The sequence below is a fragment of the Meles meles genome, chromosome 3 (genome assembly GCF_922984935.1).
Source record: "Meles meles chromosome 3, mMelMel3.1 paternal haplotype, whole genome shotgun sequence".
In the NCBI taxonomy this organism is placed as follows: Eukaryota; Metazoa; Chordata; class Mammalia; order Carnivora; family Mustelidae; genus Meles; species Meles meles.
In genome coordinates, this window is record NC_060068.1 from 9,756,736 (window position 1) to 9,762,735 (window position 6,000).

Genomic DNA, 6,000 nt, shown 5'->3' on the forward strand with positions numbered 1-6,000 from the left:
ATAAGCATTTAAATGTAAAAAACAAAAATCACCAATTTTCATATAAATTTGGGTTGCTTCTTCTCTTTTCAAGAACTCTGTCATACTTTTTTGTGAACTTTACCAAAATAAACTTGTTTACCCACTTATAGGGGAAAAGTTCTCTAAAAGACCTAGCAGACATTTTCCCACAGGTCTACAATGAACCTATTGGCTGCACAAAGCCTACCTTGGGTCTTTGAAAAATTGTTCATACTTGTATCTGCATGCCCATAGATAATAATTATTTTTGCATTGCTATCCATTATCTAGATTTTATGGTATTATGAAATGACTTCCCTAGAATGTATCAGGTTGCCAAGAGGACAATCCTCTCGAGTCCAGGCAAGCATGGTTCCCTACAGTATCTCTGCAATGAGTCATACATGAAATTTTCCATGCCTACTAATGTTTCCACAACAGTTTCTATTAAAGAGGACAAAAAATTGCAGAGTTCAGAATGCTTTCATGACTTAGGAATTAAGGCTCATTTAAACTAGTTAACCAATGTGTATTTTTTGTTTTTTTAGATGGTTATAAAGCTTGTGATCCTAAGGATTTTATTGTACACAGATCTAAAATGTATAGTATTCATATGTGCATATATCCATGTGTTTCTGTATATACATCTTTATGAAATATCACATCAGAGAATGAGTACTAATAAATAGGTAAGTAGGTAAAGAGATATGGAGAGATATCTGATTTATCAGTATATACTTTGTCTTTAGATTCAGACTGAAGAGAAGTTTATTTTGCTTTATTGTAAAACATGCTGCAGATTTTAGGAGCCAATGTTAGATCTAATGCTAGCTGTCACTATAAATGTAAACTTGGATTAATGAATTCAACTCTTTGAGATTTTGACTCATCAGGAGAGCAGATCAGAATCATGAGATATGATCTCACACTTCTTGGAATGATTGTTATCAATAATGGAATACAATGGTATCTGTTGGAGAGAATGGGGAGAAAAAACAACACTTGATGGGAATATAAATTAGTATAGCCATTATGGAAAATAGTAAAGTTTTTCAAACATTTAAAAGTAAAACTATCATAAGTTCCAACTTCCCACTTCTGGATGTCTACAGAAAGGAAATAAAATGATATGAAATAAAATTTGAAGCTATACTTTACTCTTGTAATCATTATTGCAGTGTGACTCACAATAGATAAAATGTGGAAATTAATTTTTTAAAAATATTTTATATATTTATTTGACAGAGAGAGATCACAAGCAGGCAGAGAGGCAGGCAGAGAGAGAGGAGGAAGCAGGCTCCCTGCCAAGCAGAGAGCCCGATGTGGGACTCGATCCCAGGACCCTGAAGATCATGACCTGAGCCGAAGGCAGTGGCTTAACCCACTGAGCCACCCAGGCGCCCTGTGGAAATTAATTTGACATACTCATTGACGAATGGAAAAATGAAATAAAAGTAACATGGATGAACCTGGAGGGCATTAAGAGAAGTGAAATAAGCCAGACATAGAAAGACAAACACTTTATAATTACAATTGTAAATGGAATCTAGTAGTCAATCTTTAGAAGAGTAGAATGGCAATTGTCAGTGACTAAAGGCAGGGAAAATTGGGAAGATGTGGGTCAAATGCTAAGTTTCCAGTATACATGTTGAATAAGTTATATTTACAGCAATTTATATATAGTTAACAACACGGTATATTGGAAATTTCCTGTTACTGGAGATCTCACCAGTTTGTAGTATTTTTACACACACACACACACACACACAACATACAAAAGCTAAGTGAATTGGTGGGTATGCACTTTGTAGTGATTATTGGAAAGTGTAATTCTTAAATGAAACCGTGTACCATATTGTCAATTATAACTAAATCTGAATAAAAAGCAAAAAAAAATGACAAGACTAAATGGGATAGTTTATGCTGGATGTGTCGAATCTGAGTGGCATGAGTGACCCATGCACAGATGCTGTGATATTTTTTTTTACCATCTTCACCATTGCCACTAAAATCAGCATAGTAACCATCATACATTTTTATCCATACACATGTCATCCTTGCATTTCTCAGGGACTTTGTTCCCGAAAAGTCTCAATACACTCTTTGGTTTTAACAAAGTATCCAACTTTGCTCTATTAATATTGCTGTCACTATGACTGCACTGGAAAATTAGTGACAGGCAAAGAAAATTATATTTCATTTTCTTATTTTTACTTATTTTTTAAATTAACTTTTTAAAAAAATATATATTGTATTTGTTTCAGAGAAAGCACAAAGGGAGCAGGAGAGGGGTAATCAGGCACCACACCAACCAGGAAGCCAGATACAGGGTTCACTATCAGGACCCTGGGATCATGAGCTGAGCCTAAGGCAGAAGTTTAACCAATTTAGCCACCCAGGAGCCCCAGAGTCATTTTTTTAAAAATACTATACCTAAATACAGAAAGTAGTACAACTAGGTAAATTTTCTGTTAAATCATCCTATCACTTTGGGCACACCCATCTCCTTCATATATAGGCATGTCCATAGATTGACAAAGAAAGTTTATATTTTAGAACAAAGATGTAATGTAGGCAAATAAAAATTAATAATGATTCAAAATTTATAAACAAAAGAGAACCATGGCAGAGGAAGGTGTTTAAGGTCACTTGGACCTGTTGGAATGGGGTAAGGGAGTGTTTTAGGATGGGATCCGTGGGGAAGGAGGGGGAAACAAATTTGTCGCTTAAAAAAAAAAAAAAAGTCCTTGAAATCAATCCCTGATTGTAGACAAGTTCTCCAAAACCAGTGTCTGGCACCCCTGCAACAAACTTGAGAAAGTTCCTGGATTATCTCAACAATTGGGCCCTTTTCCTTGCTGCCTCCACCAGGGGGCTTCTGGACTGCACTTGGCTGGGCCTCCTCTGTGGGGGCTGTGCAGGCTGCCCAGGATTACCTGACTCTCCCCGCCTTTTGGGGCTGGGCCTCCTGTGGGTCGCCCCTGCGCCCCTCTTTCTGTGCAGCCCACTCCATGCCCAGCACCAACGCCAGCTCCCCCAGGCCAGGCCCATCTCTGAAGCAGATGGAGCAGTGCCTCTGGAGGTCAGGTCCACACCGTTCCCTCCCAGACCTGCTGCCACCTGCTTCCAGAGGCAGTGCCCATCCCTGTGGAGGCTGGAGCGGTGCCCCTGGAGGTCCTCAGAGGCTCTGGCCTCACCGGTGGTTTTCCCCCCACCCGCTGCTTTTCCGCAGTCTCTCTGCTCTGCCTGGAGGAGAAGCTGCTCCCTTGGAAAGACTCCTGGAAGGAAAAGCGCTCCTTCCAATTTCTCGGGGTCTTACTGCTGGGTGAGCCCCAATCCATTCCACAGCCTTCTGGGGAAACTTCGAGGAGGCGGCTCAGGTGGCCTCTGCATCAGCGGCACAACCTAGCCCGTCTTGCTGGCCTCACCCTGGGGCATCACAATGCCTTCTTGTGATGTCACCACCATGCCCTGGTGAATCACCCAGGCACTCACAAATTGGTCTCATTCAGGTGGCCAGTCACCACGTAGCTCAGCTGGCCAATGACCAAGGGCTTTTTCAGTGACCCTTCTGACATCATCGAATGGAAAACAGGTTAACTTATTTCAGGATGAAAAATTCATCTTTGGGATGTATTTATAGTGAAGTTCATGGTGAGGCTGAAAGACTCAACCAGTGTAAAGCTAAATGTATCACTCAGCATCACCATTCCCTGAAATGCTATCGCCAGTATTCATGAAGACACGGACCATTAAACCCCATGAACTGTCACATTTCATGGGTAAGTTCATAATATGACATTCAAGTAAATGCTACTTTCCACTCCTCCATTAAAGCTTAAATATAAATGTAGAAAATGGTAGCTATTATGTTTGCTACGTCTTCCCAAAATAAGCTTAAACCAAGAAAGGATGATGCTGTGTCCCAAGTCATTATCTTTTGCCAAAACAATATTCAGCTCTCATAGACGGGGGAGAACAAAATCCAGCCTGTCAGCAGGTTCACTGTCTTCATGTCTAGCTTCCAACACAAAGCAGTGGGAGGAGGACTTAAGTTTGTCTCCTCCCTCAAATACAAGTAAATATTTATCAGATCATTCAGAACACACAATAAATGAATCAGAGATCTGAGAAAACAATGCTGCAGGTCTACAAATAGAAAAGGACCCACCATTCGGAAGGGAGGTGGTGTTCAGATTTGAATCTGGTGTTATATGGCTTAGGGGTGGAACCTGCCTGGGGAAGCTACCACAAAGTCTTCTTAGCAGCAGATCAGAAAATGGTAACATTTAGAAGTCTGCTACTGTGGGGGTGTCCCTGGCTTAAAAATGCTCAGGTAGGGAAGCCAGGTGGAATCCTGAGTGTGACAAGATTGGTCTCAGGATCCCTGGGGTGACATGAAAATGGGTGGTGCTGAGTATGGCAGAGTTCCCAGACTTCAGAAAGTTAAAAACAAACAAACAAACAAAAACAAACAAACAAGCAAACAAAAACTACCTTACCACCAAGCTTTAGGAGCAGGAAACCTGCCTGAGAACAGAGTGTCTAGATGCCAGTTTTCTGCTCTGTGTTGACATCAACTGCTTGCTACTGCATGGTTGTACGATTATTTTCCAGGGATAGGGAGGCAAAAGGCAGAAGCATAGAAGATCCGCTATGAGAGAAACCACACATTTCCATGCTGAACATTTGGACATCGGTGGTGAGAGTGGACAAACCTGGTGTTTTTGTCAGGGAAACATGTAGGGGAAAATCAGTCTTTCTCTGTTGAGGATTATATCTATTGTGGGTCTTTCCTATATGGTCTTTATTATGCTGAGTTATATTCCCTCTCTTTCTACATGGTAGAGAGTTTTTTTTCAAAGAAGATGCAGTATTTTGTGAAATGCTTTTTCTGCATCTACGGAGAATGTCATATGGTTCTCTCTCTTTTTTTGTGTGTGTCCTTTTTTTAATGTGATGTATCTCATTGATTGACTTGCTGAGGTTGAGTCACTTTTCAGTGCAGGAATAAATCCCTCATGGTCATATTGAATAATCCTTTAAATGTACCATTGGATCCTGTGGGCTAGTATCTTGGTGAGACTATATGCATCCTTGTTCATCAAGGATACTGGTCTGTAATTCTCCTTTTTAGGGGGCATCCTTCTGTGGTTTTGGCCTCAAGGCAATGCTGGTCTCATAGAAGGAGTTTACTGTTTTCCTTTTTTCTATTTTTTTGATACTTTAAGAAATATGTGCATTAATTCTTATTTTATTACTTGGCAGAATCCACCTGGAAAGCCATTTGTCTCTGGATACTTTTTGGGAAATTTTTGGTAACTAATTCAGTTTTTTCCCCTTTTTTGCTGGTTTGGGTCTGTTTAGGTTTTCTGTTTCTTCCTCATTGAATTTTGGTAGATTATGTTTCAAGGACTGTATCCATTTCTTTCAGCTTGCCCAGCTTTTTGGCATGTAATTGCTCAATATTTCCTTATGGTTGTTTGCATTTATGGGGTGTTCACTGTGTTTTCTTCTCTCTTGTTTATGCTTTTATTTAGTTGAGTCCTTTCTCTTTTATTTTTGGTGAATCTGATTAGAGGTTTAACAATCTTATTAATTCTTTCAAAGAACCAGTTCATCATTACATTTCTCTGTTCTTTTCTTTAATTTCTGTTTCTTTGCTTTCTGCTCTAAATCTTTTAATTTTTTAAAAGATTTTATTTATTTATTAGACATACAGAGATCACAAGTAGGCAGAGAGGCAGGCAGAGAGAGAGGAAGGGAAGCAGACTCCTTGCTGAGCAGAGAACCTGATATAGGGCTCAATCCCAGGACCCTGGGATCATGACCTGAGCTGAAGGCAGAGGTAACGCACTGAGCCATCCAGGCACCCCTCTGCTCTAATTTTTATTATTTCTCATTTCCCACTGGATTTAGGGTTTATGCCCTTTTTATCTCCAGTATCTTTAGGTATAAGATTAGGTTGTGCATTTGATAGTTTTCTTGTCTCTTGAGAGG